Here is a 24,845-nt window from a genome sequence, read left to right on the forward strand (position 1 = left end):
TGCATCGAGTAAACTGATACCAAACATCTCAAGATTTAAAATTGTGCATGCCTGTAAAATGGCAACAAACTATGGTACTTAAAATTGTCTATAAGTGACACTTTAAAAGCCTTTACAAGTTACCAGTTTACAGTTAAACATGGTGGAATGGGAGAGCCTGGTAATGGTGGCTAGTGGTGAGGGGAGGAAAGGGATCCCCTTAATGAGTGCAAAACTGATTTGGTGACTGTATAGCCACTTGTATCACTGTTACTGATAAGCTAGTTGCCAGCTAAAAAGAATTGTGTCTGTAGCTGCTGCCATCAGGGATGAGCTTTATGTTCGAATCAAACTCATGTTCGACTCAAACGATGGCTGTTCGCCAGTTCGCCGAACAATTTTGGGTATTCGCGGCCAATTCGAAAGCCGCGGAACACCCTTTAAAAGTCTATGGGAGGAATCAAAAGTGTTAATTTTAAAGGCTTATATGCATGCTTTTGTCATAAAAAGTGTTTGGGGACCTGGGTCCTGCCCCAGGGGACATGTATCAATGCAAAAAAAAGTTTTAAAAATTGACGTTTTTTCAGGAGCAGTGATTTTAATAACGCTTAAAGTGAAACAATAAAAGTGTACTATTCCTTTAAATTTCATACCGGGGGTGTCTATAGTATGCCTGTAAAGGGGTGCATGTTTCCGGTGTTTAGAACAGTCTGACAGCAAAACGGCATTTCTAAAGGAAACAAAGTCATCTAAAACTACTTGCGGCTATAATGAATTGTTGGTCCGCAATACACATAAAAGTTCATTGATAAAAACAGCGCAGGGATTTCCCCACAGGGGAACCCCGAACCAAATTTTTTTTTAAAAATGCCTGGGGGTCCCCCTAAATTCCATACCAGGCCCTTTAAGTCTCGTATAGATATTAAGGGGAACCCCACTTCAAAATAAAAATAAAAACGCGCGGGGGTGCCCCTCAAAAAAACGGCCATTTTTAAAACTTTTTTTTACATTGATACATGTTCCCTGGGGCAGGACCCAGGTCCCCAAACACTTTTTATGACAATACCATACATATAAGCCTTTAAAATTTGCATTTTTGATTATTCATGTTCGTGTCCCATAGCCTTTAACGTTATTGCGTGTTCGAACATATTTTTTGCCTGTTCGCATGTTCTGATGTGAACCGAACGGGGGGGGGGGGGGGTGTTCGGCTCATCCCTAGCTGCCTTGATCCTGGTATAATCACTTCCTTCCAACGCCATAGATGTGCAGCTTTTGGTTGGAAGTAGTTTAGGCTTATAGGTATTTTTAGTGATTGGGTTAAGGTCTACTTGTTTCCAGGCAAATATGTAGGCTTCCATTGCTGACTTCTTTCTTGGAATACTAGTTAGGTGCCTGACTGTTGTTTTAAATCACTGGCCTATCTCCATACTGGCATCTCGAAGAGATAGAAGAAGCCAACACACAGTCTTTTTATCATAAATGAATTACAATACAAGTACTACTGTTACAAAAATGCTATTGTAATTAACAATGAGAGGTGTTTACTTTTTTCTTTTTCATATATTGTTTAACATTTTCTTTAATTTTACTTAACTCTTGCAGCACTGGCTTGTTCTTACTGTGACTTTATGAGGTTAAAGAAAGGGTGTTGGCAGCAATGAATAGCATTAGGTAACACTATTTCTGACTATTTAGTCTCAGCACGCAGTGTTTTTGTCATGACAACCTCACAAAACATGCTGTTATCGCCTTAGCTCTATGGTTAGGGAAGGCAACTGCCTTTTAACTTTAGACATCTGATCATTCCCAATGCCAAAGCACTTTCCCATATTATTCTCCTATAGAACTAGTGAAATAACAAACTATTGAAATATATGTAATTTTTGTAGTCACTGCCCATAAAGAAATGTTTGTGTATTGTTGGACAGCACAGCACACGTTTTCATTAGACAATAATTACTTTTTTTTTTTACATTTTATTGCCACCTGATGTTCTTTAAAGGGGTTGTAAACCCTTGTTTTTTTTTGTTTTTTTAAATAACACACATATCATACTTACCTCCACTGTGCAGTTTGTTTTGCATAGTGTGGCCCCGATCATCATCTTCTGGGGTCCCCCAATGGTGCTCGGGAGCTCCTCTTCACATCGGTAACCCCCTAGGAGAAGCGATCTCCCTGGGGGTTACCTTGCGGGTGCGCTCCCCAGTCCAGCATTTGCGTCCATAGACACAGAATGCCAGACTCGGCCCCGCCCCCCCGGCGCCCACGTCATTGGATCTGATTGACAGCAGTGGGAGCCAATGGCTGCGTTGCTATCAATCTATCCAATCAAGAGCGGAGAACCCTGGGCAGAGAGGTAGAGCACGTCTCTGCCGTGGGAACGAACGGGCTCAGGTGAGTAAGACGGGGGGCTGGGGGGGGGGGGCGGTTAGTGTCAGAATTTTTTTCACCTTAATGCAATGGATGCATTAAGGTGAAAAAACAAGAGGGTTTACAACCCCTTTATAGCAGCACAAGGCTTTCTAACATATGCTAGTAAGATTAGACCTGTTCACATAGTATAACAAAAAAGAATCTCAAAACTGTTTAAAGCTGGGCATAGATGGATTGAAATTCAGTCAGTTCAGCAGGAACCAGCCTAATTTTGACTATGGGCAGGCTGGTTGTACTGAAGTCAATCCAACCTGTCAGGTTTTTTCGCACGTTTACTGCTGGAGGATATAGCTGGGCAGCAGTGATCATTGTATTCGACCTTTTACTAGATAAAAGGTAAATGTTGCTGAATTCTATTTTTCACATTATTATTCACCCTCATTAAAATATTTGTGTTTCTCCTGCCAAGGGACGTCAAAACTGTAGATTCCAGTGCAAGGGTCCCGTCATTAGTATCTACAGGAAGGGTTACTATCTGTTGTACAAGATCCCAGCACTAGAGAAGTGAGTATGCAAACAAGCATGCAAGGTCAAATCAGTGGTAAGTCATAGGGTTGGGTTCACAGGTGGAGGAAGGGGGGTCATTTGAGGATAAGGGTTGTAGATAGGATCACAAAGAGTGCTAGTGTGATAGAGGTTTTAAGGTAGGGCACTGCAAACTAGTAACAGTGCCATGCTTTGCATGCTCAATCTTCTTTTCCTTTGTGGTTGCCAGTGTTGGATAGAGTAGTTCAAGTGACCTCCACCAAAGGTCTCATGTCTCCTACTTATTCAGCTCTTTTAGAGAGCCTCTTCCATAAATTCGATCTGCCTTCTAGAGCAAAGTGGGGAAAGGATATTTAGCCTATTTCAAGCAATGCTTGGGAAGATATTCTTTGGGCACTCCCCCACGTTTCACTCTCCTTTTCAGGTTAACCCAGTTTTTCATTCTCCATAGGGTTATATAGTTACATAGTAGGTGAGGTTGAAAAAAGACAAAAGTCCATCAAGTCCAAGCTATGTGTGTGATTATATGTCAGTATTACATTGTATATCCCTGTATGTTGCAGTCATTCAGGTGCTTATCTAATCGATTTTTGAAACTATTGATGCTCCCTGCTGAAACCACCGCCAGTGGAAGGGAATTCCACATCCTTGCCGCTCTTAGGCCGCGTACACACGCGGGGACTGTTCGCTCAACTTTGTCCGTCAAACAGTTTCAGCAAACAGTCCGCTCAAAATTAGCATGGACGGACTTGCCCACACACGACGAACGAACAGTTTGCTGAAACCGTGCGCGATGACGTGAACGGCACGTACGACGGGACGGAAAATACGACGTCCTATACACTGCATTACAACTTTCGGCGTGTAAATCCTTTCTGAGCATGCGCGGAACTTAGTTTGACGAACAAGCCTACACACGAGGGGACTGTTCGCTGAAACCAAGTTTCAGCGGACAGTTTTTCGGAATTTCCGAAAAACTTTGTTCAGCAGACTGTTCGCTGAAACTGTCCGCTGAAAGCCCACACACGGGCGGACTGTCCGCCGAAACACTGTTCAGCGGACAAAGTTGGGCGAACAGTCCCCGCGTGTGTACGCGGCCTTACAGTAAACTCCACATAGTTTAAGGTTAAACCTCTTCTCTTCTAATTTTAATGAGTGGCCACGTGTCTTGTTAAACTCCCTTACGCAAAAAAGTTTTATCCCTATTGTGGGGTCAGCAGTACGTTATTTATAAATTCAAATCATATCCTCTCTCAAGCGTCTCTTCTCCAGAGAGAATAAGTTCAGTGCTCACAACCTTTCCTCATAACTGATATCCTCCAGACCCTTTATTAGCTTTGTTGCCCTTCTTTGTACTCGCTCCATTTCCAGTACATCCTTCCTGAGGACCGGTGCCCAGAACTGGACAGCATACTCTAGGTGCGGCAGGACCAGAGTCTTGTAGAGTGGAAGAATTATCATTTTATCTCTGGAGTTGATCCCCTTTTTAATGCATGCCAATATTCTGTTTGCTTTGTTAGCAGCAGCTAAGCTATTGCTGAGCCTATCATCTACTAGGAAACCCAGGTCCTTTTCCATCCTAGATTCCCCCAGAGGTTCTCCCCCCAGTGTATAGATTGCATTCATATTTTTGCCACCCAAATGCATTATTTTACATTTTTCTACATTAAACCTAATTTTCCATGTAGTTGCCCACCCCATTCATTTGTTCAGATCTTTTTGCAAGGTTTCCACATCCTGCAGAAAAGTTATTGCCCTGCTTAGCCGAGTATCGTCTGCAAATACAGAGATTAAACTGTTTACCCCATCCTCCAGGTCTTTTATGAACAAAATAAATAGAATTGGTCCCAGCACAATACCCTGGGGGACCCCCCTACCCACCTCTGACCATTTTGAGTACTCCCCATTTATCACCACCTACTGAACTCACCCTTGTAGCCAGTTTTCAATCCATGTACTCACCCTATGGTCCATGCCAACAGACCTCATTTTGTACAGTAAACGTTTATAGGGAACTGTGTCAAATGCTTTTGTAAAATCCAGATATGCCACGACTACGGGCCTTCCTTTATCTAGGTGGCAACTCACCGTCCCATAAAAGATTAATAGATTGTTTTGGCAAGAACCATTCTTCATGAATCCATGCTGATTACTGCTAATGATTCTGTTCTCGTTACTAAAATCTTGTAAATAGTCCCTTATCCCTTATCATCCCCTCCAAGAGCTTGCATAATATTGATGTTAGGTTAACTGGTCTGTAATTATAGGGATGTATTTTGGCCACTTTTTAAATATTGGTGCTACATTGGCTTTTCTCCAATCACCTGGTACTATTCCAGTCAGTAGAAATTAGGAACAATGGTCTGGCAATTACTTGACTGAGTTCCCTAAGTACCCTCGGATGCAAGCCATCTAGTCCCAGTGATTTATTAATGTTAAGTTTCTTAAGTGTAATTTGAATTTTGTCCTCTGTTAACCATGGAGGTGCTTCCTGTGATGTGTCATAAGGATAGACACTGCAGTTTTGGTTACTGAAGCCCCCTGATTCCCTTGTGAAGACTGAGGAGAAGAATAAATTCAATACCTTCGCCATCTCCCCATCCTTTGTAACCAGATGTCCTTCCTCATTCTTTATGGGGCCAATAAGGTCTGTCCTCCTTTTTTACTCTTTACATACTTAAAGAATTTTTTTGCTCTCCTCCGCTATGTGTCTTTCGTGTTCTATCTTATCCATCCTAATTGCACCCTTACATTTCTTGTTGCATTCTTTATAAAGTCTGAATGCTGATGATGATCCCTCAACCTTTTATTTTTTGAAGGCCTTCTCCTTTGCTTTATATGCATTTTTACATTGGAGCTAAGCCACCCAGGACCAAAGATCAGTTGTTTTGCTAAAATGCCAGACTACTACAATTATAGTTCTATAAGAAACAGATGTATGCTGTTGGTCCATCAGATGTACACAAATATGTACACTTACTACAGGATGAGAAAATAGGTACTAAGAGGATATATCTGGAACATTTAGGAATGTTTATTTTGGTGCTCACACATTGGGCTTATCGGTCTGTCTGTCTCAATATTCTTATTCAATCTGCAGAAATCTATTTGTAGGCATTATTTTGAAGATGTTCAACTAATTGTTTTTTTTAGGTTATTGATAAGCATGCTACTGCATTGGTTGGATACATTTTTATAGCATCTAAATGGCATAGCAATGCAGTGTATTTTTTGATTTAACAGCTTGTATTGACTGAATAAAATACATTGGAAAACTATCATAATTTCAATTTATATTAGAGATCAAATAAAAAAAAAAACAGATACATACAGTATGTATCAGTAAAATGCCAGATAGCTTTTTAGGAGAGTGCTTACTAGAGGGCACCTTTGTATTTCTGAAAGTCTCAATCATTGGTACACTTGGGGACCCATTTATAAAGAAGCAATATGGCCTTACTACAGCCATACTGCTGCTTTGAAAAAAAAAGAAAGAAAGAAAAAAAAACAGGCACATTTAAAAAAAGCACAGAGTAGTGCTTCAAGACTCCAAAGCAAGCAAAACCCTTTTTATTTTAAAAAGTGGAGAAAAAAGGATCAGCAGGAAGAGAGTCCAGTCCCTTAATATGCTAGCAATGTGTCCAAGCAATCACGGAGTGTTCTCTATGGTGTTTTGCAAAAAAAACTCTCAGAGAAAAGAAAATAAGTTCATTGTCCGCGTTATTCCCCTTAAAGTGTCATTACATACACAAGCAGTAGATTGAAGAATATATAGACATATTGGTGAAAAAAATCTATATAAATATATATATATATATATATATATATATTATATTCAAAAGTATTTGGATGCCCAGTTTCCCAGTCTTAGTCCATAGGGTTCAATATTGAGTTGGCCTGCTCTTTGCAGCTATAACAACTTGAACTCTTCTGGGAAGGCTGTCCACAAGGTTTAGGCATGTGTCTATGGGAATGTTTGACCACCCTTCCAGAAGCACATTTATGAGGTCAGGCACTAATGTTGGACAAGAAGGTCTGGCTCATAGTCTAATTCATCCCAAAGGTGTTCTATCAGGTTGAAGTCCTGACTAGTTTCATAGTTAGTAAGGTTGAATAAAGACACCAGTCCATCCTGAGTGAGTGCCTACAATTGTCGCTATCCCTGTACATTGCACACTCACGTTGGTCCCCACAATTCAAGGTCCCCATTCATATACTAGGGCCAATTTTGGACAGAGGCCAATTAGCCTACCTGCATGCCTTTGGATTGTGGGAGGAGGCCAGGGTGCCTGGAGGAAACCCACACAGGTACCTGTGTGGGTTTCCTCCAGGTTGGGATTCGAACCAGCGACGCTTCTTACTGCTAGGTGAGAGTGCTAACCACTGCACCACTGTGCTGCCCTTTGTGCAGGCCAGTCAAGTTCCTCCTTCCCAAACTTGCTCATCTATGTCTTTATGAACCTTGCTTTTTGCACTGGTACAAATCATTTGGTGGAGGGGGGATTATGGTGTGGGGTTGTTTTTCAGGTGCTGGGCTTGGCCCCTTAGTTCCAGTGAAGGGAACTCTTAAAGCGGAGTTCCATTAATTTGTTTATTAAAAGTCAGCAGCAAAAGGTGTAGCTGCTAACTTTTAATAAACAGCCACTCACCTGTCCCACAGTCCAGAGGTGCACTCACCACAGCCGTGTTCTCCCCGTGTCCTACTTCTGAGGTACCGGCATCACTACTATGGGGTGCCCACTGCGCATGCGCGAGTGGCGCTGTGGTCTGTGACTGGCCCTGAAGTATTTTAGGACCTGTCATATGTCCCAGAAGACTTCGGGAGGGAGCTTCTGCTTCCCGTCACCTAGGTGCCCGGGAACGGAAGTGGTAGCAGGTACCTGTCAAATTCGGGTTCCTGCACCCCCCTCCCCAAAAGCTCAGTTTCAGAAACAGGAGCAGGGAGGAGGCCTTAAAGTGGAAGTTCCACTTTTGGGTGGAATTCCGCTTTAAGGTGTCAGCATACAAAGGCATTTTGGATATATTCATGCTCCCAACTTTGTGGGAACAGTTTGAGGAAGGCCCCTTCCTGTTACAACATTACTGCACACCACTGCACAAAGCAAAGTCCATGAAGACATGGATGAGTGAGTTTGGGGTGGAGAAAATTGACTGGCCTGCCCAGAGTCCTAACCATGAACTATTTGGACTCCTTTGAGATGAATTAGTGTGGAGACTGTTATAACAGCAAAGGGTAGGTCAACTCAATATTGAACTTCACAGACTAATGCCCTGTACACACGGTCGGACATTCTGACTACAAAATACGACAGATTTTGGCCCAAACTTGTTTTGCATACACAAGGTCGCTCAAAGTTGTCGGAAAGTCCGATCGTTCAGAACGTGGTGACGTAGAACACGTACGACAGGACTATAAAGAGGGCAGTAGCCAATACCTTCCGTCTCATAATTTATTCTGAGCATGCGTGGCACTTTGTCCGTTGGAATTGTCTACACACGATCGGAATTTAAATCGGATTTTGTTGTCGGAAATTTTAGATCCTGCTCTCAAACTTTGTGTGTCGGAAATTCAGACGGAAAAAGTCTGATGGAGCCCACACATCATTGGATTTTCTGACAACAAGATCCGATCACACATTTTCCGTCGGAAAGTCCGACCATTTGTACAGGGCATAAGACTGGGGTGCCATTAAAGTTCATGTGCTTGTAAAGGCAGGGTGTGTGTGTGTGTGTGTGTGTGTGTGTGTGTGTGTGTGTGTGTACTTTTTGATACATTGTGCAGATTTTTTTTGTGCTTATTTGTACAAAAATAAACTGTAATGAATGCACTGGGCACTTTTACTGTATGAAATGTATGCACTAATATATTGTAAATTATTGAATGCTTTAAATATATATATATATATATATATATATATATATATATATATTTATTTATTTCTATTTCTATTTGGTACTGGAGGGTTGCTGTATATCTTTTTGGTGGTGTTTCCAAGATATTACTTAGATATTTTATCCCTTTCCCGCCGAGCGTACGCAGATCTGCGTTCTCGGCTTCCGGGGGTTATACCGGGATGATGCCCGCACCTGCAGGCATCATCCCGGTACCATTTTTTACAGCAGGCGATTGGCTATCCAGGCATAACAACCGATGCGGCTAAAAGCCGCTCAGCTGTTATGCCGGAGGAGCGGGAGGGGACGTCCCCCCCTCCCGCCGCCTCTCGCCGCTGTTACCGGTGCTCCCGCTCGATCGGGAGCACCGATTAGCGATCCGTCGGCTCTGACTGCTGGGGAGGAACTGGAACGAAGCCGTAATCGGCTTCGTTCCAGTCTCCTCATCGTAAACACGGAAGCGACGTCATGACGTCACTTCCCGTTTACTCGGCTGCCAATGGCGCCGGTTTAAAAAAAATATCAGGTATTTAGAATCGCCGTTTTCGGCGATCTGAATACATTGAAGTGTAAAGGAGGGGTGGGGGGTCTTTTAGACCCCCGATCCCTCCATAAAGAGTACCTGTCACCACCTATTACTGTCACAAGGGATGTTTACCTTCCTTGTGACAGCAATAAAAGTGATCAAATTTTTATTTATTTTTTTAAAACAAATTAGTCATTTTAAAATAAATAAAATAAATAAAAAAATAAAAAAAAATTTCAAAGCGCCCGCCGTCCCCGCGAGCTCGCGAAGAAAAGAAAACGCATACGGAAGTCGCGCCTGCGTATGTAAACGGTGTTCAAATCACACATGTGAGGTATCGCCGCGATCGTCAGAGCGAGAGCAATAATTCTAGCAGTAGACCTCCTCTGTAACGCTAACCTGGTAACCGTAAAAAAAATTTAAAGCGTCGCCTATTGAGATTTTTAGGTACCGTACTTTGTCGTCAATCTACAAGTGCGCGCAATTATAAAGTGTGACATGTTTGGTATCTATTTACTCGGCGTAACATTATCTTTCACATTACGCAAAAAAATGGGGCTAATTTTACTGTTTTGTTTTTTTTTTATTCATGAAAGTGTCCCTTTTCCCAAAAAGTTGCGTTTAAAACACCACTGCGCAAATACCGTGTGACATAAAATATTGCAACAATCGCCGTTTTATTCTCTAGAGCCTCTGCTAAAAAAATATATATAATGTTTGGGGGTTCCAAGTAATTTTCTAGCAAAAAATATGGATTTTAACTTGTAAACACCAAATTCCAAAAATAGGCTTAGTCATGAAAGGGTTATACAGCCGCTAGTAGGGGGGGGGTTTAGTTTAGCATGGCCACTATTCACATCAAAATATATACCATGATATAACCAGGATGTATTTTCAGATATAATGTCTAAGTAAGATATTATATTTATTTTATTTACTGTAGGTATTGGTATTTATATAGTACCCACAATTTATGCAGCTCTTTACATACATATTGTAGATACATATTGTACATTTACCTCAGTCAGTTTAATAAAAAAGAAAAAGTAACTCAGGTTTTAATTATACTTATATTTTATAGCTAAACTGATAAATTAAGTTTTTTGGCTGGTATATCATTTATAAGTAACCTTCCAGAGATAAAATGTTTATTGGTAACCTATTTACTGAATATTTGTTGTGAAATTCCCTTGTTTGTTAAATAATTCCTCTTTGCGCTGTTTTTCCCCTTATTTTTATACTAGAAGCTGCTGTTCCTTCCGGCTTTTTCTTTCTGTTTCCTTTTTTCCTTTCTTGTCCATATCTGACAAAGAAATAGTTACAATAACAGGACCCAATGGGCTTTTTCTCTTCAGGCTCCTGGCAAAGAATTTCGAATAGAGCGCCGATCACTCAACTTTCTCTCCTGCTAGACAATCTATCACAAAGAATGTGTGAGGAGTGTGTGTTTTTAACTTTCCATCTTGTGTTTTTTTTTTTCAGCTTAAAGAAACTGCTATCATCGTTTTCCAGGGTGGCATCAGGAAAGATACTCTTGCTGTAGCACCATGTTCTGTCAGGTTACAAGATAGCAATTCTGTTTAAAAAAAAACAAATAAAACAAGTGTTTTATTACTGACTTTTTAAAAGCTATTATCTGCTTTTATTTGCCATGTTGCTTACTGAATGTCGTAAAATTACAGTAACTTTTTTTAAAATAAAATAACAGAAACTTTAATACATATCTTGTAAGAAAACAATTTAGTAAACTTCAATATTACATTTCTTAGATTTTATTCAGGGGACAAATATATTTTTTTAGCAAAAAGGGCTCTCGTCCATCCTCCCTAGTTCTGTCTATAGAGGCTCCCTACGTGACCAATGCTGAAGAAGATTCTTTTTAGAAAATGGAAACAATGGAGGAGGTCAGAGAAATCTGCTCAGAGGGGGTTTTTAAGTTAGATTTGTTTAGAGACTTGGAAAGGTTGCTTGCTGCCTATTTTTCAAATGACCTATGTAGGCTAATTCAAAACCAATATATATACTTACATGTAATGTAGTGTTTTATTTTTTATCAGCTTTTCCACTGAACATTATGATATGGTCTTTATGTTGGACTTTTATTAACTTTTATTAACACGTTTATTTAACGTGTTTTGCAGGGCATATAACCTGCTTCCTCAGGAGTGGGTGCAGAGATGTCAGCTACTATGCAGTGTTACAATGAAAAAAAAAAACTTTGTGCTGGATATGTCCCAAAAATGCAAAAGGCAATGTGGGCCCCATTAGTTAGATGTCCCCCACAAGCAGATGCATGAAAGTATATACAAAGGGATCTCTGTGCTAGGTATCAGAAGGCTATAATGTCGATAATGGTCAACTATTTATAAAGTACTTCCCAAGAGGGTGCCCAAAGGTGGAAATGGGGGACTATTAGGCAAGTGGTATCAACAGATGTTCAATCCAAGCAAGCATTCAGGATCTCCCTGATGTGGCAGCAATGGCGTCTCAAAGGCATGTTCCCAGCAATGGCAAATTGCCATTGCTGGGAACATGCCTGCCAGCTAGTAAATGAGCTCTTATTAAAAGATGTTAATGAATGAAAACCACACTCCAATGAGCACTCAGACACTTTAAATCAGATATCAAGAATATAGCTAGTACATCCCCAGTGTACTCACCCAGGGATCATTTCTACTTAACACATGCTTCCGCTTTTATAAAAGCAAGCCTCTTGCAAAGAAATGAACATTGGTAAATATAGCATAAACTTGTGTTATTAAAGAACTCCAAGTCCAAAGCACCACCCCAGACCTATGCTTCTCACTGGCTGCAGATGTCCCAGGTGTCAGCTCAGAAAATCTGTCTCTGTTTACCATTGAAAGGTATTAATGAATAAAAGCCACACTCCAATAAACACTCCTCAGGCAATTTTAATTTGTTATCGAAAATACAGCTACATCCACTGACTCCACCCAGGAATCACCCCTTCTTAACACCTTTCACCAAAGCTGGTTTGGTTGCCTCCTTGGGACTCCCATTCTTGTGATCAAGACAGCTTTGGTGAAACACATTAATGGGTGGGAGCACTGTGGATGTAACATTATTTTGGATAGCTGGTTAAAAGGTTAAAAGAATCTGAGTGCACTCATTGGAGCAGTGGTGGCCCATCCATTAGGGGTGCCCGGGCACCGCCCCCTCTCTCCAGGCCCCCCCTATATGCAATGGATAGGTTTATGCATAGCATGAATCTATCCTTGGCCGCCACGACCACCCCTTATTCATGCGTCCAGCCCCTTTCAGGGCACCGGGTGCACAAATTACGGCCTGAATAAATTACAGCCACTTTAAGCACCTGATTAGAGCCAGAGGCTCTAATAAGCTTCAAAATAGTGTGGGATCGGGTCACAGAGAATACGACCCGAGCCCACTCAGGTGTGTTACAACAGCGAATTAATATTTGCTGTTGAAACACTGATCCTCAATCCAGCTAATCAGAAGCAGGTGTGAGACCCGTTTTCCGATTGGCCAAAAAGAGAAGACTCCCGATTGGTCATCAAGGAGGAAGAAGGAAACGGAAGCTGCTGCCGCCGTGATGACCCATGGAGAACAGGAGAACGGGAGGCTGCCGCCACTGAGCAAGGGAAGCAGATAAGGGAAGGGAAGGGGGTGGCATACTGTTTGCCGTCCCCTCCAAAAAAAATTACCACCAGCTACCACTAAATAGTAGTGAATCTTTTGTTAATTACCGTATATACTCGAGTATAGGCCGACCCGAATATAAGCCGAGGCCCCCAATTTACCCCCAAAAAAACTGGCAAACTTATTGACTCGTGTATAAGCCGAGGGTGAGACATGCCTGTCCATCCCTGTGTGTGTGTCCGTCCATCCCTGTGTGTCCGTCCATCCCTGTGTGTCCGTCCATCCCTGTGTGTCCGTCCATCCATCCCTGTGTGTGTGTGTGTCCATCCATCCATCCATCCCTGTGTGTGTGTGTCTCCATCCATCCATCCATCCATCCCTGTGTGTGTGTGTCTCCATCCATCCATCCCTGTGTGTGTCTCCATCCATCCACCCATCCCTGTGTGTGTCTCCATCCATCCACCCATCCCTGTGTGTGTGTGTATCCATCCGTGTGTGTGTGTGTGTGTGTGTGTGTGTGTGTGTGTGTGTGTGTGTGTCCAGCCTACCTTTGTCCCGAGCCTCCGTCCCGTGCCTTGCCTCCTTGCCTCCGTTCCGTCCCGTGCCGTGCCGTGCCTTGCCGTCGTGTCGTGCCTTGCCTTGCCTCCGTCCCGTCCCGTGCCGTGCCGTGCCTTGCCTTGCCTTGCCTTGCCTCCGTCCCGTGCCCTCTTCGGCGGCCATTGTAAAATTCAAAAGCCGCGCCTCCTCCTTCGCCTGTGATAGGCGGAACACTGAATTTCCCAGCAGCCTGTGTTCCGCCTATCACTGACATCGTATCATCCTCGTCCGTAGTACGAGGATGATACGATGTCCGTGATAGGCGGAACACAGGCTGCTGGGAAATTCAGTGTTCCGCCTATCACAGGCGAAGGCGGAGCCGGAGGCGCGGCTTTTGAATTGTAGAATGGCCGCTGTCTGTCTGCTCGACACGCTGATCGAGCGGGCAGACAGCGATGACTCGAGTATAAGCCGAGGGGGGCACTTTCAGCCTCAAAAAAGAGGCTGAAAATCTCGGCTTATACTCGAGTATATACGGTAATACCTTTCAATAGTAATAGTAGTCATTTCTGAGCCGGTGCCTGGGACATCTGCAGTCAGTGAGAGGCATAGTTCTCAAATGGTGCAGTGGATTTGGAATCCTTCGATGACACAAGTTTATCCTATATTTAGCAACATTTATTTCTTTGCCAGAGGCTTGTTTTGAAAAAAACAGAAGCACATGCTCAACATAGATGGTACTGATCCTTTTATAAGAAAGTCAATAAAGCTTGATTAAACTTAACATCAAGAGCAATTGTGCCGTTCCTGTGGAACAGATTTACCTGCTTCTACATTGTGACAATTAGGACATTCAGCAAAATCTGTTTAAGCCCACATTAACACTGGTGCGGCTTTGAAATTGCACTACTTCAGCTATTTGCACTGCCAATTTCATTGCTCCTTGCGACTTCATTTAACAGAAGTCTGTGCAAGTTGCAATGAAATCAGTAAAGAGTAGTGCAGGAACCTATTTCCTAATCGATGTGACATGAGATATGTATGGTTCTATTGCCTGCAATGGGGTGCAACTTGTCTTGTGATTTGGAACTGTCAAATTACATGACAAGTCAGACCAGTGTGAGCTGGAGCTAAGGATAAAGTCTTTTTTTCATTGCATATTACACTGTTGGGATTATTATGTCCTGACCCTCGACCTCTTGAGTTGCTGATTTAATCTTAAAACTTTGATTTAGGCCTATAATATGCAATTTCTATGTGGTCTGTTACTGCATAAGATCTTTCTTTCTTTACCTTACTTTTTCTTAACTGACAAAAAAAAATATTTATTGGTGGTTTCTCCCCTGTATTTTTGTGAACCTGGTGTTACTTCCTGTAGCCTCGTAAGTTTATTTTTTAAAGTAGTACAAATATACATTTGAACATTTTATTACTTTTTTTGATACATATTAATATGTGCACATTATATAAGTACATTACTAATTGTCAAATTATTTAAAGTACTAAATGACATTAACTTTTTGTCAGGGTCAATAAAAAATTTAGATTATCAACAGTTTAAACCAAAGAACATTGAGGCTTATTCAAAACCTAAGAGCGAAGAAAAGGGTTCAGTAACTTCTGGTACCTAATTAGGACAACAGGAGACTGAAATCTGATTGTTCTGCTTTTCCTTCATAGGTACAGCACAGAGAGTTGTCATCCTAGTGTGTTATTGGCAATATCATAAGGTGAAAATAAAGGTATGAAAAAGGGAAACCAATGCAACCACCACATGTAAGGACTGGTAAGCTGCAATACATTACATTTTTGTTCTTGAGCTTATCTACATTTTAAGATTCACAAATTCTAAAGAGATACCTATTTGCATTTGTTTCTACTCAATTAAAAGCACTTCACAGAAAAGATTAACAAGTAAAATAATACACTGTATAAGGGAAAAATCCTTATACTGGAGTTTTCTTAATGAGGGAAGATAAAAAGTCCACACCGATGAACAAAAATGTATTAAGTCTACGCCAGACACAATAGAAAGGAATATTGGGGCTCGCTAAGACCGAAAATGGCATTTATTCATACAGCACAATACACAATCCATTAAATTAGGTCAATGTGCTTTAAAACTGAAGTGTAGCACAGAATTATTTCTGTACAACTGACAATGACATCAGTATAAGGCAGAAAAAGAACTTTATTTGTCTTACTTAAAATGATATATGGAGCACTTGTCTGTTTATTCCACAGCAAACAGCTCTGCAAAAACAGCATCAATACCCCAGAGAGCTGCAAGTGATAGCAATAAGTTTCTTAAGTAGATCTCTCAAGTGAGTTAATGCCTACCAGGTATCCATTATTCTAAATTCAAAGAGCTTTCTTTAAATAATGTTACACAGAGTACTGCTCATTCTAACATAAATTGTGTCACAATAATGGCATTTTTGAAATAGGTAAGCATGTATTCCTAATACAAAAGGAAACTTTGTGAAGGAAAGGACGGTCTCTAAATTGGCTTCATAATCAAATGGGCCCCAGTTAAGAAGAACTTTGATAGATTCAGCAGAGATCAAGCAAATCCCATTGTTAAGAGTAACTTGGATAATAATGCCGGACTGGAATCACTATCCCTAAAGTAGCAATTACCTTGGCTTCTAAGAGAAGTTTGGCTTATGTAGTGTCAATTTATGTATTACAGTGTGATACTCTAAAAAAAATAAAAAATAAAAAATCTTAGGGTTTTACAGTATGGTCATTTTTTTTATAAATAAATGTTAAACTATTAAATATATGTGACTTAAAATGAAGTCCCAGTGGAATTATCCGAAATAAATGGTAGAAATGATTTCTTCTGGGACTTAAGAGCACCATACAGTTTAATGGTGTCACAAAGAAAGTTGGGTATATTGATGTGTAAATGAGTGAATCCATGACGGAGATATATGAATTGATCTGATGTAAAGTAATAATGACTTTCTCCTTTTAAATATGTTTTCCATCTTTTATCATTTTCTTCCCGCAGGCAGCCTTGTTACTGCCTTGACATTCAGGCAATACTTGAAGTGACTTAGGGGGACAAAGCAAAAGAGGGCTTGAGAAGGTGAGGAAGAGGATGGAGAGGAGGAGTGGGTACATGCAGTGATGCCAACATCCAAGGCACAATAATACTTAAGTCCTTATATCATACCTATTGGGTCAGAGCTATATGTGGGGTGGGGAGGTGGGGGGACATAACCAGAAGTATTCCTTTGTTGTTTTGAACTTACTCCAGCATGCACTTATCACAGTGTATTTATGGGAAATATTATGCAAGTCATATATCAGTTCCTCCATTAGCCAAATTTGGTCAAAATGGGTGTTTTGCCACATGGCGTAGAATGGGTAGAAGTGAAAGGTACAGTGAAAGAGAAAAAGCCCAGGAGCCGGTCCCATATATTTTATATATTAGTTTGGCAAAACAATTCCAATAAATTTGAATTATGGGACAAGTCCACTATGTATGTACACAAGTCACCTCCTCACCCAATCCTCTCCAGAACTATGATGTTTGCCTTGGTTATATTGCATGAAGTTTAGATGGCATTTTGCACCATTAGGTTAAAAGTTTATAGTCTGTTACTTCCATTTTGGTAAAGATATGTAGAATGAATTATGCTTTGAGGTGAATAATTTCGTTTTTTGGACTTCTGTTAAAATCATACAGATGAAGGATACAAAAAAAATGCATGTCTAGTTCGTTTTTGAAAAACGAATGTTCATAGAAAGGAGGGGGAAGGTGATAGTACTCCATAAAGTTGTGGGGGTTGGAACAATTTGACAAGTGGATGTGTGCTTGACCGGGGATATCCACTAATCCCACTGTAGTATGTAAGGTTGTATATAGGGAAGATAATGAGATACAGGAACAAAGAGTAGGGGATAGGTTAAGAGGGGAAATAGGTAAACTAATATGCAAATTATTTTAAATAAATGTGCAGCACTTATCAAAATCAAGAAAAATAAATAAATAAATAAGTGATTACAGAAAGTGATAAAATTAGTTTGCAAAGCAACCCATATATAAATCAGATGATGCTTCCCGAAGTGACTCCAAGAAAGATAGACAAACAGGTAAAGGCTCCCCCAAACATCCAGTAGAAGAGAAGGAAAAAATGGCTGCTTAAAAGTTGTTGTCTTTCAAATGAATGAAAAGTCAAAAAACACTTTTGAGGGTTAAACCCCAAAATGGATCCACACTCATTGGAACAGCCCTAGACACTCACGGCTCCTCGACTTCACTCTCAGTATAAGGGGGCATATATTACTTAAAGACTCATAGTGTAGTATGTAATAGTAAAAATGTATTTAAAAACAACATACTACACTCACGTCTGAAGATAAAAGCAAAAGTTTCTGTGTAAAAGCTACAGCTTAGCAGAGAACTTGGCGAAACAGTCCTTCTGGCTCGCAGCCGCTGTACGTGGTGACGTTATGTTAGGCACCGTGCCTAATATGCAAGAACAGAAAAAAAGTGTGGATATCAGTGATGGGCACAGGAAATCCTTAAGGCCCATACACACGATCAGACTTTTTGACAGCAAACATGCAAATTAGCTGTTTTAAGGCAACATCCGACTGTGTGTACGCTCCATCGGACAAACTTTTTCGGTTTTCATCAGACTTTTGTTAGCTGTGCGAACGGACAAACTTTCCAGCAACAAAAGTCTGATGGAGAAAAGTCTGATCGTGTGTACAGAAAACCATAGGACTTTTGTACAAAGTACAAACACGCGTGCTCAGAACCAATGCAAAAGATCAGACAACAATACAGAAGTTGACCAAAGGTGACAGTAAAGAGCAAAAAAAACACGTGATTTGGTGAAAGTTGGCCGCGTGTATGCAATACAAGTTTACGGCCGACGCCCTTTGTACAAAAATCCACAGGAAAGTTTGTACAAAGTCCTATCTTGTGTATAAGGCTTTAGGCAGCTGTTTGTACATTAGGAAAACAAAGGTACAAAGTATAATTTGCTTAAAACATCAGAAGTTGTTTAAATGTGTTTGTTAAAAGGAATTCTATCTTGTAGAACCAAGTATTGCAGAACCTGTTTCCCAGTGTCTTTAAGAGTGTTGGTCAAGTCCTCCATGATTCTGCAAGTATAGGTTTAAACAGAAAACATATTCTCCTGTGTGGAAGGTGGAAGTGATGGCGTAGGGAACAGTATGAAATTGACTGGCTGCATGTTCAAGTGAACAGGATGTCAAAGAAACTCCATACTACCAGTTTCCATACTACCAGTTTCTTTGACATCCTGTTCACTTGAAGCGGGCGTTCTTTACATAGTAAACCAAGTAATTCTGTTACAGTTTATCAGTATTCACAACTTTGTGTCACTATGGCATCATGCAGCCAGTCAATGTCGTACTGTTCCCTACACCATCACTTCCACCTACACCACCAATTTAACTCATTCATCTTTTCTCATTGCATGAGTCTGTGTGTATGTTCATACAAGTTTGGTTAACTCTGCATATGCATATACATGTGTGTGTATGAATATGTTACATATTATATCCAGAGTATATCCATAGGTGCTATAAGGGGACAAAGGTTTTATATCATAGTTTTTTACTACTTTTTCCACTTTGGTAGCGCAGCACTATTCTTTTATTACCTATTTAATTCACATGAGAGTGTGTCTCGTGCAAGTGCTTGCTGCATCCAGTAATTAGACTCAACCACCTTTTACAGCGCAGGAGCTCTAACAAACACATAGTTACATAGTAGTTGAGGTAGAAAAAAAGTCACAAGTCCATCAAGTCCAACCTATGTGTGTGATTATATGTCAGTATTACATTGTATATCCCTGTACGTTGCAGTCATTCAGGTGCTTATCTAATAGTTTCTAATAGTTTCTTGAAACTATCGATGACCCCCCCCGCTGAGACCACTGCCTGTGGAAGGGAATTCCATATCCTTGCCACTCTTACAGTAAAAAACCCTCTACTTAGTTTAAGGTTAAACCTCTTTTCTTCTAATTTAATTTTAATGAGTGGCCACGAGTCTTGTTAAACTCCCTTCCAGAAAAAGTTGAATCCCTATTGTGGGGTCACCAGTATGGTATTTGCATATTGAAATCATATCCCCTTTAAAGCGTCTCTTCTCCAGAGAGAATAAGTTCAGTGCTCGCAACCTTTCCTCATAACTAATATCCTATAGACCCTTTATTAGCTTTGTTGCTCTTCTTTGTACTTGCTCCATTTCCAGTACATACTTCCTGAGGACTGATGCCCAGAAATGGACAGCATACTCTAGGTGCGGCCGGACCAGAGTCTTGTAGACTGGGAGAATTATTGTTTTATCTCTGGAATGAATCCCCTTTTTAATGCATGCCAATATTCTGTTTGCTTTGTTGGCAGCAGCTTGGCATTGCATGTCATTGCTGAGCCTATCTACTAGGACCCCAGGTCCTTTTCCATCCTAGATTCCCCCAGAGGTTCTCCACCCAGTGTATAGATTGCATTCATTTTTGCCACCCAAATGCATTATTTTAGATTTTTCTACATTGAACCTCATTTGCCATGTAGTTGCCCACCCCATGAATTTGTTCAGATCTTTTTGCAAGGTTTCCACATCCTGCAGAGAAGTTATTACCCTGCTTAGCTTATACAGAGATTGAACTGTTTACCCCATCCTCCAGGTCATTTATGAACAAATTAAACAGGATTGGTCCCAGCACAGAACCCTGGGGGACCCCACTACCCCCCCCTGATCATTCTGAGTACTCCCCATTTATCACCCTCTGAACTCGCCCTTGTAGCTAGTTTTCATTCCATGTACTCACCCTATGGTCCATGCCAACAGACCTTATTTTGTACAGTAAACCTTTATGGGGAACTATGTCAAATTATTTTGCAAAATCTAGATACACCATGTCTACGGGCCTTCCTTTAGCTAGATGGCAACTTACCTCCTCATAGAAGGTTACTAGATTGGTTTGGCAAGAACGATTCTTCACGAATCCATGTTGATTACTGCTAATGATACTGCTCTCATTACTAAAATATTGTATATAGTCCCTTATCACCGACTCCCCTTACATACTATTGAAGTTGGGGCTAACTGGTCTGTAATTCCCAGGGATGTATTTCGGGCCCTTTTTAAATATTGGTGCTACATTGGCTTTTCTCCAATCAGCTGGTACCATTCCAGTTAGTACTGTTAGTAAAAATTAGGAACAATGGTCTGGCAATTACTTGACTGTGCTCCATAAGTACTCTCGGGTCTCGGGTACAAGCCATCTGGTCCCAGTGATTTATTAATGTTAAGTTTCCCAAGTCTAAGTTTAATTCTGTCCTCTGTTGACCATGGAAGTGCTTCCTGTGATGTGTCATGAGGATAAACACTGCAGTTTTTGTTACTGAAGCCCCCTGATTCCTTTGTGATGTGCGTTTATGTATTATAATTTATATTTATATTTGCCTTTCTGTCAACTTATTCCATTGAGGAGGGCTTTGTCAGCTGTAGTGTTTCATATTTGCAATAACGCATAGCATAAAATAATATCAATACTGTACAATACTTCCTATACTAATATCAATACTAATACTAATATCAATACTACCATTGAGTAGTCCACTTTCCATGTGTATCTACACATACATATGAGAGTGTGTGTATATGTATGTGTACATACAGTATCTCACAAAAGTGAGTACACCCCTCACATGCCACTGGAGTCCTCTTCCACTCCTCCACGATGACATCACGGAGCTGGTTGATGTTAGAGACCTTGCGCTCCTCCACCTTCCATTTGAGAATGCCCTTTTTTCTTCTTTCATATATAGCTCCATGAGTCTGCCTTTGGATACACTTTAAAGTGTATCTAAACGCTTCAATCAAATATTTTGTTGTATATGCTCCTGTAATGTAATAAACCCCCCCCCCCCCCCAAAAAAAAGTGGTTGTAAACTTAGAAAACAGTAAACAATCTGATCATACCATTGAATGAAGTTTACCTGCATTAAGCATTTGAGCTTAGTTTCACATCTAGAAGTGCTCCCGTTCTCCACAAATCATTACGGTTCTGTTAAACAGACTTGACAAACCAAACACCAGAAAATATATGGGGACCTCCCTTCCCTTTCTTTAGTGAGTGTCAAACTGTGAAGAGGTTACCGTATCGGTGTATAGCACACACTTTTTTACCCTGACAGAGGGTAAACTGTGCCTGCATGTTATATGCAGATACCTATTTTTTTAACAAATGGGGGGGGCGTATATCAGGTGGTCCGCCCACCTCTCCTAGCCCTGGCACAGCGCTGCCAGGACAACTCCAGAAAACATTACTGCCAGCCCCCTCCTACACGCCGCTCCCCCATGCCACTATATGTAAATTCAAACCCCTCCACCAACGCCGCTCTCCTCCTCCCGCACCGCCCCCTCCTCGAGTGTATCTTTTGATTGGAGGAGGAGAGCAGTCATGTGACTGTCAATAAAAGAAAGGGGAGCAGTCACATGACCGGGACCACAGCGTCAATGGAGGTTATTCAATAGATCCACAATTGACACAGGAGGAGCGGCGCACGAGAAGGGGCCGGTAGCTACTGATTTCTTACTTCTCGACTTCTACTTTAATGTCTGCTGAGGGATGTTTCTTGTGCACATGTGTGCACACCTTTGGATATTGCTCTGCCTGCAGTTCATTTTGTCAACTTTTTCCATGTTCTGTTTAAAACTGCCTATCACCCTATCCTACCCTATCATACATTCAATAGCTCTGATACAGAGCATGCTGGCAATGCCATCACAGGAGACTGGAGGCTCTCCTGGGAGTGAAGAAGAGGAGGGGGGGCTTTATAATGAAAGGGATCTGTGTACCATGCGGGGGTCTGTGTGTTAAGTAGGGGGCTCAGTGTACTATGCAGGGGGTCTGTGTGTGATGCAGGGGCTCAGTGTACTATGCAGGGGGTCTGTGTGTGATGCACTATGCAGGGGGTTGTGAAAAGTTTTTTTTCCTGAAACTTCCCTCTAAACTTAAAGTGCGTGTTGTAAGCCGGTGCGTGTTATATGCCGATAACTACGTAAGTGCACAAATCTCCCTCTATTGCATTTCAAAAGGTGGTGTGTCCTCTTCCTGATTCTCTCTCTCCCCTATCTGAAAGCCAGGCACAGTGAATGTAAAAAAAAGGAAGTGAAAGCAGCTGGAGGGCATCTATAGCTACCGGGATTGTGTTACCTCACGTTTTCACCTCCCAAGTCTTAATGCTAAGACATGCCCACAGACCGGTAGTTTTAGGAGGGCTAAAACAGGCTAATGGAGAGGTTCGCAGAGGTAAATTCACTGGCATGTTTAAAAGTACATTTAAATACAGTACATAGCAAAAGAGAGCTTGTATTTTATGCCGCGTACACACGTAGAGGACTATCCAGCGGACTTCCCGCCGGACTGTCCGCCGGACTTTCTGAACGGGCTACTTACCCACACACGGCACTTTTTCAGCGGACTAATACAGCGTACTAAGTCCGCTGGATTATCCGCCGTACTTTTGAAATGAACAGACTCGCCCACACACACAGAGAAAGACAACCGAAGTCGGAAGAAGAGGGCGGCGGCGAAGAAGAAAGCCGGGCTCCTCCGCTAGCAGAAGAGCTAGAAGAAGATAGCGGAGGAGTCCGGCGAGAAGACCCCCGAAGACGGAAGACCCCCGGAGCTGTGCAATAAACTATTTTAACCCTTGTGTGTTGTGTTTTTTTTTACTTTTTTTTTACAGGTGAATGGGTAGGGGTACATTGTACCCCATACTCATTCACATAGGGTGGGGGGCCGGGATCCGGGGGCCCCCTTATTAAAGGGGGCTCCCAGATTCCGATAAGCCCCCCGCCCGCAGACCCCGACAACCAACGGCCAGGGTTGTCGGGAAGAGGCCCTTGCCCTCATCAACATGGGGACAAGGTGCTTTGGAGTGGGGGGCCGTGAGGCCCCCCCTTCCCCAAGGCACCCCCCATGTTGAGGGCACGCGGCCTGGTACGGCTCAGGAGGGGGGGCGCTCGCTCGTCCCCCCTCTTTCCTGGCCGGCTGGGTAGCGTGCTCGGACAAGGGTCTGATGTGGACCTGGGGGGACCTCCACGCCCATTTTTTCGGCGTTGGGGTTCCCCTTTAAGTCCATACCAGGTGGCGGGGCCAGCGTCGTCTCCTTCACGGGCCTCGCCTACCTGGAGACACGCTCAAAATGAGTGGACTTTTCTCCGCGCCGGATTGTCCGCCGAAATGCAAGTCCAGCGGGAAGATTGGAGTGCAAAAATACTTTCTAAGTCCTCCTCCATCCCCTCTTCTGCTGAATTGCCCTATGAATCACAAGTGCCCCCTAATCACTCAAGGGGCTATTCAATAAGTCAGGCTAAAAGATGCCATGCAGTGTTTCAGCTGGTCTGTCTAGGGAACAGGAGCCACACTGGAGCAGAGATTCTTTCAGCTCTGCAGGGGCAGGCCCAAAGGTGGTTCATGCCATGTCAGCTTGCACCAGGAATGGTGGTGTGCGATAATGGCACTAATCTCTTATCTGCCCTTCTACAGGGAAAGATTACACATGTGCCATGCCTCAATTTGGTGGTGCAGCATTTCTTAAACAGGTACCCAGGGTTGTAAAATCTGCTAAAGAAGGCCAGAAGAGTTTGTAGCCATTTCAGGTAATCATACACAGCCAGTGCTCGGTTGGTTGAAATTCAGCAGGAATTCCACATGCCCATAAACTGCTTGATTTGTGACATGCCTACCAGATGGAACTCAACTTTGGCAATGCTGCAGTGGCTGCGCATGCAGCAGGGGGCCTTCAGTGAGTATCTGAGTGAGTATGACACAATGACAGGTTCAGGGCGGCTTGGCTTTTTTCCCCACGCCAATGGCTGCTGATAAAGAATGCATGCACCGCACTGTCACAATCTGAGGAGGCAACAAGGATGGTGAGCCGTGGCAATGTATGTATCAATAACACAATCCCTGTTGTGTTCCTGCTGGAGCAGACTCTGCATGACATTATGGACAGAGCACTCGAGGCAGAGCAGGGAGGAAGAGGAGGACTTATTTTCCTGTCAAGGCCCGCTTTATACAGACACCCTTCTTTCTACACCACAGAGCACACAAGAGGAGAGGGAGGAGGATGAAGATTCTGGCAGTTTCGGAGGCATTGAAATAGAGGAAGATGTATGCCAAACCTTAAGAGATGGTTTTCCATCCCCAGAACCATTGGGAGTAGTATGTGGCTGAGAGGATGCATTTGCAGATATTGTAATCCCCAGTGACCCCGAGGACTCCGCTTTTCATTCCTCTGCAAACTTGTGGTGTATAGTCTCCCTCATTCTTCAAAGCTTGTGAAAGGACCCAAAAAATTGTGT

Source organism: Lithobates pipiens, unplaced genomic scaffold, assembly GCF_037356315.1.
Source record: "Lithobates pipiens isolate NorthernLeopardFrog02 unplaced genomic scaffold, aLitPip1_a1.2 Scaffold_19, whole genome shotgun sequence".
Lineage (NCBI taxonomy): Eukaryota > Metazoa > Chordata > Amphibia > Anura > Ranidae > Lithobates > Lithobates pipiens.